Genomic DNA, 13,276 nt, shown 5'->3' with positions numbered 1-13,276 from the left:
TACTCTAGTAGTTAGATTTTCAAAATATATAATCTTGTTAACTTTTTTTATTAGGAATTGTAGCGATTTTGTCCTTTATTTTTGAAAAAAAAAAAACCATTATTTAACAAAAAATAACCTATAGAGGTTTTGACATTCACAGGTAATCTATTCAAAGAAACTTGTTCACTATTTTTTCATCAACTTATCACCTTTTTTTTCTTCTTTTTTTTTTAAAAAAAACCACCTTTTTTTTTCACTACTCACTGTAGACTCTATTTTAATAAAATGTGATATTGAGTGAGTGGGATTTCTATTAGACTCCGCGTGCAAGTGGTCCTCCTCTTCCAGGTATTTTCCTTTGCATACGGAGGTCTACTCAGATGGAGCCCATGCCCACGTGAAAAAAGCAGCAAAAGAAGAAGAAATTGAGAAATTTCACTCACTCAGATGGATGCCCACTTGCCCACCAACTCTAACAAAAAATGAGTTAATGGGTCATAGAATATAAAAACTTTTGACCCATCTTCTCACTGTTATTGCAAGAGGCTTTTTTGAGTTTTTTTCAGTCACACCTGCAATTTCCTAAATCTCTAACCTCACTATTCAAGCTCTTCCATTTCTTTTATGGCTCTTCTTCCATCATCTTGTTGTTGTTGTTGTTCTTCTTCTTCTTCTTCTTCCAAAGGAGGGAAATACGATGTATTTCTTAGTTTTAGAGGCGAGGACACCCGTAAAACATTTACAGATCATCTATATACAGCTTTGAAACAAAAAGGCATATCCACTTTTAAGGACGATGAAAAACTTAAGCGAGGAACATCAATTGCCCCAGAACTCTTGAAAGCAATAGAAGAATCAAGGTTTGCTGTCATTATTTTATCAAGGGACTACGCTTCTTCAAAGTGGTGCTTGATTGAACTAACAAAAATCGTTGAGTGCATGAAAAAGACCGGATTGATAGTTCTACCTGTTTTTCACTATGTAGATCCTAGTGATGTGCGGAATCATAGGGGGACTTTTGCAGAAGCTTTTGATAAACACAGAGAGAGCTTCAAGGATAACATGAGAAATATAGAAAATTGGAAAGCTGCTCTAACAAAAGTTGCCGATCTTGCTGGATGGGATTTAAAGGATAAGTAAGAGTTTCTTTAAAATAATGCTATTTTTTGTCAACTTTTCTTTTCTTTTCTTTTTTGAATTTATTTATCATTTCTTTCCTTTGTTTTTTTTTCTTTTACTTCGTCAGTATTCAACTATTTTTAAAATAACCTAGACTAACCCTATTCTAATCCTAGTAGTACTAAATCAGTGTCATGCAAGTACAAAATTACACAGACTTGGGCCTTGCAACAAATTTGACCCCTAATATCTCTAAAATTTCCCCCATAATACATCTTGCAATGAATTTCTTTGTCCCATGTATATTACAAACTTTGGAAATTATAATCTCAAATTGGACTTTGGATTTGCATAGTTTGGCATGGTAGTCCCTAAATTACCCAATATGAGCAAAAAGTCACGAACTTGGTAATCCTCATTCTACATGTAACTTATGGATTCTACATAGCTTTGCTTTATATAAGCTACCCGCCCACCCGTAATGTTTTCATTCGAATTGCTACTTTATGTTTTTGGCAGAATTGTCTTGATAAGCAAGTAAAAATATCAAAAGCAAGTGGTTAGGCGAAAAGTAGAATTATACAGTTAATACATCATTTTTTTTTTTTATATGAAGAAAAAAATAAGCAAGTAAAAATGTCCAAAGCAAGTGGTTAGGAGAAAAGTCGAATTATATTGTTAATACTTCAATTGTTTTATTTTTTTTATTCTTATGAAAAAAGGGCGCCTGAAAATAGCATTCCAAGAAATGTAAAACAAAGAGGACTAAATATAATTAGGCATTCTCAATGTGGCTGAACGAAGCTAAGATTATGATTATATGCTGAATGTTTTATCTTTAGATGTGGCTAGCTTTGCTTCATCAAAATTATTGTTTTGCAATTTTCTTTGTAGGTATGAATCAAAAGTTATCCAAGAAATCATTGGAAGGATATGCACTGAGTTGTATTATAAATTCTCAAGTGTTTGTGAGGACCTTGTTGGAATGGACTCGTGTGTGGAGGAAATGTTGGGTTCATACTTAGGTGAAGGGTTGGGTGGTGTTCGCTTTGTTGGGATATGTGGGATGGGTGGAATGGGCAAAACAACTCTAGCACAAGAAATTTATAGAAGAATTTCAGGAAACTTTGAAGCTAGTAGCTTTATTGCTAATGTTAGAGAAGAAACTAAAAATCAAGGTCTAGTTTCTTTACAAAAACAACTTCTTTCTAAGATCCTCATGGAAAGTGAAATAAAAATATGGAATGTTTATGAGGGAATCAATGTTATAAGGAATACACTACATAATAAAAAGGTTTTTATTGTTCTTGATGATGTGGATGGAGAACAACAATTAGGAGCATTAGCAGGGAAACATGATTGGTTTGGTGCGGGGAGTAGAATCATTGTAACAAGCAGAGATAGCCAAATATTAATAAGTTGTGGTGTGAAAGATATATATACATCCAAGGGGTTGAGTGACAATGATGCTTTGAAGCTTTTTAGTTGGAAAGCTTTCCATAAACCTCATCCTGAAGAAAATTTTGTAAATTTGTCTAAGGACTTTGTGAATTATGCTAAAGGCCTTCCTTTAGCTCTTAAAGTTTTAGGTTCTTTGTTGTTTGATAAAACAATGGATGAATGGAAAAGTGCCCTAAATAATCTAAAATCAGAATTTGATGAAAATATTATGGTTCTACTTCAAATAAGTTTTTATGGGCTTACACATACGCAGAAAGGATTGTTTTTAGATATTGCATGTTTTTTCAAAGGAGAGAACAAAGATTGCATAAGAGATGTTTTACAAAGTTTTGGTTACCATCCAGATTACAATATTGGTGTTCTTATGAAAAAATCTCTCATAACCATTAGTGAAAATGGTGCTTTAGGGATGCATGATTTGCTGCAAGATATGGGTCAAGAAATCATTCGTCGTGAATCCCCTACAGAGCCTGGTAGACGTAGTAGGTTGTGGATTTATGAGGATGTCATTCGTGTATTGAAGAATAATACTGTAAGTTAGACTAGTATAAACCTGAACTTCAAGAAGTCTATATGTTACTATAAAATTTTCTAAGAATTTACTAATTATTCTAAATTCATTGTTTTATTTATTAGGGAACAGAGGCAATTGAAGGCCTAATGCTAAAATTTCCTATTCAAAAAATGGAACACTTGCGTGCTGAAGCTTTCTCAAAGATGAAAAATTTGAGATTGCTTAAAATTGGTAATGAGAAATTTCCACAAGACTTCATAAATGGTACTATGCAACTTCCAAAAGACCTCAATAGGGGTAAGGTGCAATTTCCAGAAGGTCTCAGTTATCTTTCTAATGAGTTACGTGTTATTGTATGGCATGGATATCATTTAAAATGCTTACCAACCAATTTCCAACCGGACAAACTTGTTGAATTGAGAATGCATTGTAGCAGCATCAAACAACTATGGAAAGGAAATTTGGTAAGATTATTACTTATGCAAATGTGTATTATATTCCTTTTCATTAAGGCTTGACTTTATCTAATTATTTATTTATTTATAACAGATTTTTGATGAATTAAAGCTTATAGATCTCAGTGACTCTCAAAACTTGATCAAGACCTTGGACTTCAATAAAGTCCCAAATTTGAAGCAGTTGATTCTTCAACGTTGTATAAGACTATCTAAGATTCATGCATCTCTTGAAAATCTCAAATGGCTTATTCGATTGGATCTAAGTGGTTGCAAATGCCTTGAGAGCCTTCCACCCAAGATCAACTTGGAATCTCTTAAAATTTTTATTCTTTCAGGTTGTTCAAGCCTAAAGAAATTTCCAGAAGTTGAGGGAAATATGTCAAGTTTGTTAGAACTTTATTTGAACGAGACTGCCATAAAAGAACTACCACTGTCAGTGGTGCACTTAACTGGCCTTACTAAATTAGATTTAAGAGACTGCAAAAACCTTTCAAGTCTTCCAAATGTTTGTTGTTGTTTGATGTCTCTAAAAATTCTCACCTTATCTGGCTGCTCAAAAATTAATGAACTACCAGAGAATTTGGGGAATATTAAAGGTCTTGAGGAGCTAGATGTTAGTGAAACTGCTATAACAGAATTACCTTCTTCGTTTGTTTTCTTAAAAAATCTCAAAGTACTATCTCTTCGTGGATGTGAAGGCTTATCATCCGCATCATCAAATAAACTCATCAGTTTTCCTTCAATGCGAAAAAGAAGAGTAGACCCCTCGGGTATGTTAGGGCGTTCTCTTTCTAATTTAGGGTCTTTGACCGAATTGAATCTAAGTTATTGCAATCTTCAAGCAATCCCTGAGGGTCTTGGTTGTTTGTCCTCTTTAACAGAATTAGATCTTAGGGGAAATAATTTTGTTTGTCTTCCTGAGAGTACCACTCGACTATCTAACATGGAGACTCTTCTTCTGTGTGGTTGCATACATCTTCGATCTTTGCCAGAGCTTCCATTAAATATTGGGGTTATTGCTGCATGTGGTTGTACCTCACTGGAAATATTACCATTAAGACCGGAAGATGGTTCTTATCCGTTCCTCTGTCTTCTCAATTGTGTTAAATTGATTAACAATGAAGACTACGGTGACATGTTATTAACAACGCTAAGACGCCACATTCAATTTAAGGTCTCTCTCTCTTCTCTCTCTCTCTCTCTCTCTCTCTCTCTCTCGCTTGTGAGGTTCTAAATATAATGATTTTGTAATTTTGTATGTTTCAAGGAGATGAATCCAGTTATTTTATTACAATTCCTGGAAGAGCAATTCCGAAATGGTTTAGGCATCGAAGTGTGGGGACTTCAGTGAATTTGCAAGTGCCTTCAGATAAATTGAAAGGAGTTGCTATGTGTGCAGTTTTTGTACTCCGCCAACATCATCCACTTCACCAACTTCCGTTAGGTGATGAGACTATTAGAGGTTATATATATACGCATAGGCTTTGGTGGTACTTGAAAGCCAACGGAGATGAAAGCAAATCGATACTCGGTGGATTTCCTTTTTCGGAACAATTTGGTAAGATTGAATCGTATAATCTTTACCTGGGTTACTATCCCTATAAATCATTCAATCAGAAATTGAAAGAAAATCGGAGTCAAGTAGATGCTAATGGATTGGGTCAAATTGAGATTGGATGTGAAACCGAAGGTCCAGGATTAGAGGTTACAAAATGCGGGGCCTGCTGGGTATACGAGCAAGACAATGAAGATCTGAACCAAATTATGCGTGGGTGCAGCAGCAGCAACATCTGTAGCATCACTCCTTATGAGGATGATTTGGAAGATTCAGCAAAAAAATACCAAAACTGAGTGAAAGCCATGATGGGTATGATAGGGATGAGAATGGAACCAGCAGAGAAGGTACCTCTAATCTAATTGAAAGATTCATTCCACGTTTGGGAAATTGGATTGGGAATTTAAGCACACAAGGACAATGTAACTTTGATTGAGAGGAAGAGAAATCCCAGTGAAAGTTGTGGCTTTGATGAATCTGTACAGCTGATAATCTTTTTCCTCTTAATTTTTTGTAAGTCACTGATATCTTTCTCCCTTTTACGGATCTTTTTTTTGTAGCTATATATTTCTTTTTTAAACTCATTGGCATATGCTTTCATTTGAGTTCAACCATCTGCATTTTTTTATTTCAACCATCTGCATTTTTTTATTTTTTGTTCACTTATGTTGTGGGAAAAAGAAATCACATGGCTGGCCTGAGAAAAGACTGAACTCTTTGGTGAAAAATGGCCCAAATTTACTTCTTTCCATTTGATTTTACAACAATACTGGAATTGGAAAAATGTAGTAAATGCCATAAAGAGAAAACTCACCCCATTTATTTCATTTTGATTTTTGATTTTTTAATGAATAAGAATAATGTTACGATGCGAATGCTCTTAACTCTTAAGCCATATTAGTGGAAAGATTTTGTGGACGAGGGTGTTCTTGTATGAGGAAGAGGAAGGGGAGGAACACATAGACTTGAAGTTGGAGACAGTGAGAGGGATGAGGTGGCCATAGAAGCCAAGAATGAGGCGGCCTAAGAGGAAGGATTTGGTGCAGAGAGGAGTGGAGGGGTCAGGGGAGAGAGTTGGGTTGGTGTTGGGGAGGAAAGTGGTGGGGCAGAGGCTGAAGTCCATGAAGATATGGTCGGTGATGGTGGTGTCAAGTGGAGGAGAGGCTAGTGAAATGGTGGAGAGGAGGAGGGAGCAGCGGGTGATTATGGGGTTGAGGTGGAGAGGAGGAGGAGGGTGGTGGTGGGAGAGGAGGAGTTGGGGTTGGGGTGTTAAAGAGCGGGCCATGATGGTGGAGTGAACATGTTGTTTTTTGTTTGTGGATGGTAATCATGATGGGAGGGAGGGAGGGAGAGTGAGATTGGTTTTTGCTGGAGGCTTGGGGTCTACTCATTTACAATTTGGATAGAATATGAGCTATTCTAAACTTCTAAAAATTACACTTTTTTTCTATTCAAGTGTGGCATTGTTTTAATTTTTGGTTTAATTTTTGTCTATAAAATCTGATTCTGTTTTCAAAATATTTTTTTTGTCCATATCAGTAACTAATATGGCTTAAAGAGTTAAGAGCATTTGCATTGTGGTTCCAAAAATTTCTGTCCATTTAAAGAACCCTTGTTTTATTTTCATGTTTGTTGTATTAAGAAATATAGAGCCTAAGGTATTTCTTGTTGACAATTTGGAATTAGAAACTTTTCATCGTCTTACTTGTCTGTCACTAGGAAACTGATGTAATGCTGTTCCATCTAGGTGAATGGATGTAGGTGTCCTATATATCATATTATAGGGTGTGCATCACTTTCAGATTGGTTGAATCAATGCAGTTGCATTGAAGCTTTCAGTTGCCAGTATTTGCCCAAGCTTTGTAGTAAAGAAGTGTGAGCATTGTCTCATAAGTCATAATAGCATGATGATATGCAGAGTTCTAGCAAACAGTAAGGCACTGCATGGCTTCTTTATCTTACAAATGGGGTCTCATTTATTATTTTATAATTCATATTAGGGAAAGAAATAAGCAAAACTGTAATGGTGTAATAAGACCCAGTAGAACTAGAAGTTGTAATCGAGAATTATAACTTGAAAGACTGAAGATATCCGTTGATCCCATGCTTAGGGGAAAGGGGAAAACAAGAATAATTTTTCCTCTACTTACACTGCTTCCTTTGTGACTTTTGAGCTATTCTTAAGTTAATGTTATGTCATCCACCTCCTAGTCTTCTGTCAATAGACTTATTAAAAACAGTTTTTTTTTTTTTTTTTGAGTAGAATGGTAAGATTTTACAGCTCTCTGTGACATGCTACAAACAAAAAACTGGTTGTGGCTTTTTCAAAAAGTGGATAGAGCACCCTAATCTAATTGAAAATTGGATTGGGAATTTTTGCACAGAAGGTAGTTCTATTTGTGCTGAAGAGGAATCCCAGTGAACCTGGTAGCTTTGATGAAGTTACTGGACTTTGTTCGGGAGGAAAAATTGTCAAACTACTGGCAGACAAGAAGAGTGCAACAAATTGTGTGCTCATCATTTTTGTTCAATTAGGTTGGTGAGTAAAATCTGCACTCTTGTTACTCTCGCAATGCCTATATATATATATATAATGAAATTTGCGTTTGCTCAGTTCAATTTTCTTGTCAATCAAATTTTTCAAAGTTGAAAACTGTCCTACATGATCTGTTATTTTCTGTTTTGATTAGATCATATATGTGTGCTCTTCTGTTATGGACATCACAATTTGATTTTAGATCATAGACTCCAGCACTCTGCCTTATCAATTAATCATTGGTAGGATATGGATGTTGGTTATCTAAGATAAGAAGTTTAATAGAATGGGAAATTTTATTGCAAAATGGGTAACCAAACTAGATAGATTAATATTGCCTATATTTATATATTTTCTATTCTTTTGGATAAACATTGAAAACTTAAAGAGGTTTGAGATCATTGTTATTTGTAGGTTATAGTTGAATTAGATTTGCATGGACATAAAAGAAAATGAATTTAGAATACATAATTACTAGCACTTCACTTCATTTTGAATGGTCAGAGGAAGTAACAAATGAGAGAAGCATACCGTTTTTGTACATGATCTGTGTGAGAGAAGCATACTACTTGTGTATACGATCTGTGTGATAGTGTCCACAAACATTTTATGGGACAATATCCCAATTTGGATTGATTGGTCTCATGTGAATGATTTATGTTGTTCTCTGTATGTCAACCTGCACTGGAAAATATATCCTCAAGATTTAAATGAGCCCTTTTTATTCTTTAATTTTCTTAAACTTAAACAATGATTTTTTCTAGTAGGTAAAAAATATATACATAATGAGAAGCTTTATACTAGCCTTGATGCTAGTAAAACTACTGTTCTTAATATTCTTAATGTTTTGGTTCTTTCATGGTTTATTGAACATACTTCAGTAAATGAATGATAAGTAGGGTGGCTATTTTGGCTTGGTTGATTAATTAGGATGCAAGTTGATTAGAGGAGCTTATAGGTGGACAGCACCTATGCAAAAAACACCTAGCTCTCTCAAATAGCACTCAAGGCTACATATTTCATTAACTTCAAAACTTACTGATTACAACAGAAGGTTAAATGTCTATTTATACAGGCTGTATCAGAGTGCAGCCAAAAAATCAACCTGATCTGATCATAGCTACTATTGAACTAGACTAAATAACCACTTAACATCCTAACTAACATATTACAAAAGGTTCTCAATGTTTGCTGCTCTCTAGCAACCTTTAGCCTACTGTTTGATTACAAGCCTAAATAACTTGCCTCTAACTTGACTGTTACAGCTGAGACTTCCAGCCCTCCAAGCTCCTTCCAACTGCTTCCACATGAATTGGCAAAGACTCAGACACTCAGTTAATCTCCTTAAGTGATCACCAGCTGGCTGCTGCAAATAACAAGTTTCATTAGGCTAGGCTGCTGGCTGACTGAATGTATTGCTGAACTAACCTTCCTGCTGGATTATTGTTGCTACTGCTGTAATTGAAACCAGACCTTTTGATGCTCCTGCATCAATGAAAAAGCCAAAGAAACTTTGTTGCATATATATATATATATATATATATATATATATATATTATAACTACAATTAATTTCCCAAGCATCTTTGTGTTTTCTGGTTTGGTGCTCCATTTTACAGGACATCGAATGGTTCTGCTTGCTGTCATTATTGATATCTGTGTTGTAAATTAGAAAATATTTACAATGTTATGCTAATATATTGGCTCTTAAGCTGTCAATTGTTTTTGTTTTAGGGCGCCGGGGGGGGGGGGGGGGTGGTGTTGCTGATTGCTGTTGACACTGCCTCTCCTTCAGATCATGCTCATGTCCATTCTGCATAAGCAAGAGGAGTGAAAAACCATACATGAGGCAGGGAATCCTCTACCTCTAGCCACTAGTATTACTAACATTGGAAAAGGGTGAACCATGAATCATTTGTTCATGGATGCTAATGGATTTGGTCAAATTGAGATTGGATTTGAAATTGAAGGTCCAGGATTAGAGGTTACAAAATGTGGGGCCCGTTGGCATACGAGCAAGACATTGAAGATCTGAACCAAACTATGCGTGGGTGCAGCAGCAACAGCAGCTGTAGCATCACTCCTTATGAAAATGATTTGGAAGATTCAGCAAAAGATACCAAAACTTAGTGAAAGCCATGATGAGTATGATAAGGATGAGAATGGAACTAATGGAGAAGGTACCTCTAATCTAAATGAAAAATTCATTCCACATTTGGGAAATTGGATTGGGAATTTAAGCACACATGGGTAATGTAACATTGATTGAGAGGAAGAGAAATCCTAGTGAAAGCGGTGGCTTTGATGAATCTATATAGCTGAATTTTTTGTAAGTCACTGATATCTTTCTCCCTTTTATAGATTTTTTTTCTGTAGCTTTGTATTTCGTTTTTCGTTTTTAAATTCATTGGCATATATGCTTTCATTTCAGTTCAGTAATTTGTGATTCTTATTTCTGCTAGTTTCCCCATACTGGATACGATGAAGTTGTTGGACTTTGTAGTTTATTGGTGAGGAGAAACTGTGGCATTGTCTGGATCAAAGAAGATATGTGCAACAGATAGCACACTCATGATTATTAATTTTGTGGGGTAAAGTAGATACTCTTGTTGCTCTCTTGGTATTCAAAAGGAAAGAAGAAAATTAGGGTTGTTTTTCACCAGAGGTTGCCTTCTCTCAGGCCAACCATGTATTTGTGTTATTTTTTTCCTCACTTCATCAATCATTTCAAAGGTAGATTCAAGATATTTTTCCTTTTGCTTCTTCTAATTAGTTTTTATAGAAATGGGTAGATTCAGGCGATGAAATTATTTGCAAAGTTTTCTTGTTGAATACAATAGACCTTGATTCATTATGCTGTTATATTTGAATACATATGTGAAGTAAAGACGCAATTAAATCAATAGTTAAACTAATGCAACTTTTTGGTTTGATGAATAAGAATAATGTATTAAGAAACAGGGGCAAGGGAAAGGGACCCAATTTTTTTGTTTGATTTATTTTTAAGTTTGTTGTATTAAGAAAAATAGAGCCTAAGGTATTTCTTGATGACAGTTTGGAATTAGAAACTTTCATCTCTTATTTGCCTGTCACTTGGAAATCAATATCATGTTGTTCCATCTAGGTGAATGGATGTGGCTATTAAATTGAAGCTGAAAGCTGCAAGCTGTTGCCTGGGCTTGGCAGTGCAGAAGTGTGGGCTTCATCTCATAACAGCATGATAATACACAGAGTTCAAGCAAACAGTAAGGCACTACATGGCTTCTTTATTAATTGATGATTGATAGTATTGAGGAAAGATTACATGTGTGAATATAACATTAGGCTACTGATTGTTGAACTAATATACCATGCTGCACACCATAGCGTTACAGCCCTTCTTTGTGACATGCTACAAACTAAAACTGCCCATATTCTTAGTTCATTAGCCCCATCATATCAGGACAACCAGTTGGGTTTATCACAGCTAGCCTCGCATGTTGGCTTGCTGGGAGTCTTTCAGCAAACTCAGTCCTGCTTCCAGAATTTCCTACAATGGCGTCTGCGTTGGCAGATCTATGTTAGGGCCAGGGGGCAAAATTCTAATAAAATCTTATGTGTGTGTGCGTATATATATATATATATATTAAGTATTTAGAATTTAGAATTTTTTTCAAAATTTTGATGGACAAATACTTCTAGTAGTTACCAAAAATTTATCATATCCAAATTGATGTATTTGCTCTGTTTAACTTTCTTTTCAATCAAAATTTCCAAAGTCTACATACTATCCTTAGTATCCTATATTACCTTGGACTAAACATTGGTTGCTTGAGTCAATATGCATTTGAGTTTTTATTCAATCTAAACTTGATGTTTGTAATTAGATATAAGTCCATTTCTAGAGCCACTTTTGTTTATTAACTTGTGTTATTTCTTTCTGCTGGTTTGCAATAGGGAGGACTGAAGTTGTAATAGTTATTGGTGTTGCTGGCAAGGACTGGACGCACAGAAAGCATTGTCTTTGATTATGAACAATATACTTCTTCCCTTGTAATCAAATCTGTTTGGATGGACCAAGATAAATTTAGTTTGATTTAGTTTGTATTTTTCTTCTGTTTGTTGTCAAATGCATGCTAATTATGTAATTACTTGAAAGAGTTGTATAATACTATAATCTATCTTAGGACAGATATTCCCTACCCTTTACCACATTGAAGTTATACATGGCTGTAATTAGAAGAATAGGAGTATTTTAATGTAAAATTAAATTGAATTTTTCAAAATCTGACTTGATCAAGATTTAAATTTTCTCTAGCAAAATTTAGTTTTGCTCAAGTGATTTAAGTTCTGCTCCAGCAAAGGACAAGCAACTTTCTGTAAAGATCTTGGTTGAGTGAGAGATAAGTGAGACTTTTAGTCTGAAATTTTTTTTTTTTTTTTTCTATTATTGAAGAATTTACTCGAGTCAGAAGGGTTGTTCACTCAAGAAACAATTGCAAAAAAAAAAAAACAAGTTTACTAGAAAATTTGTAGAAAAACAAGGGAGCCTTGGCAACATTTTAGAGTATATGTTTCAGCATAAGTGACCTTTCAAATGTGCATTTTCTTTGGCAATGAAGGTATAAGTCACCTTTCAAATTTGTTTTTTTTTTATTATTATTATTACAACTCTTCATTGCTTATAAATAAACAACCATATTTTAGGGGTCAAATTTTGCTCTCCATATAATGAAATTCACAAAATTCCCCAATTTTGTTATTTGTAGAATCTTGTTGTCTTGAGATGCTAGGAAGCATGATACATGACACCTAGACATGCTAATATGCTATAAACATCTTGGTCTCCTAAGAGAAGTTAAGGGAGTTATATGGCTTTCGGCCCTAATATATACTATATAACTGAAGATAAACTACTCATATTTTTCATAGTTTCATGATAGTACGTTAGTAACCACAACTTTGATAAGATGATTTTGCAGAAAATCATATTACAAAAATGAGAGAGAGAACACATTAAGCTTTAAGCATCATCAAAACAATTATTTTCTTGTATTTCCATCTACTCATCAGAAGGCTCTTCGATAGTACCTATGAGAGGTAGGGTGCCCAATTTGTTCAAAATCGTTATTTCAAGTTCTTAGTCTTAATTTTTTTTTTTAAATATATATTTATAAAGATGTGATAAAAATTTAAACATTTGAAAATATATCATACCCTCAAAAAACACAACCAAAAAAAAAAAAAAAAAACCCAAAGATGTTTCTCTTATCAAAGGAATAAGTCTGGTGGCATAGATTTTCAAGTACTTTTTGCATTCTACACTTGGATACCGATAGGTCCAAGCACAAAATCTACCATAATCACTTCTTCCATTGATGCAAGTGAATTCACTCTTTTCAATTGTTTAATTACATTTATCTTTCATTTTTTGTTCTTTCTATTTGCATTTGTTGTATTAAATCACTAGCACCCTTTTAACTGATACATAACCAAACCGCAAATTAGTAACATTTATCTCACAGAAAAAATTAGTAAACAAAATTATGATATCTGTTCCAGAAAACTGAAAGAGTAGAATAGTGGCTGTCAACTAAAACAACATTGAGGTGGACTAACTAAAATTTCAGTAACAGTGGACCAAAACACAAACCTATTCCATCCACTTTTCCC

General features: G+C 34.6%; 1 long non-coding RNA gene and 1 pseudogene across 1 annotated transcript; both read left to right on the top strand.

The window, feature by feature from the left end:
- The first annotated feature begins 460 nt into the window (after positions 1-460).
- Positions 461-9,181, top strand: LOC142619065 (TMV resistance protein N-like; annotated as a pseudogene).
- Positions 9,182-9,933: 752 nt separating this feature from the next.
- LOC142619076 (uncharacterized) lies at positions 9,934-11,911 on the top strand. The gene is made up of 4 exons (XR_012841417.1): positions 9,934-9,953; positions 10,087-10,357; positions 10,749-10,869; positions 11,561-11,911. It is a non-coding gene; the product is annotated as an uncharacterized LOC142619076 (long non-coding RNA).
- Positions 11,912-13,276: the final 1,365 nt, after the last annotated feature.

The sequence above is a fragment of the Castanea sativa genome, chromosome 12 (assembly GCF_040712315.1).
Source record: "Castanea sativa cultivar Marrone di Chiusa Pesio chromosome 12, ASM4071231v1".
Lineage (NCBI taxonomy): Eukaryota > Viridiplantae > Streptophyta > Magnoliopsida > Fagales > Fagaceae > Castanea > Castanea sativa.
This window is presented reverse-complemented; position numbering and strand designations above follow the sequence as displayed.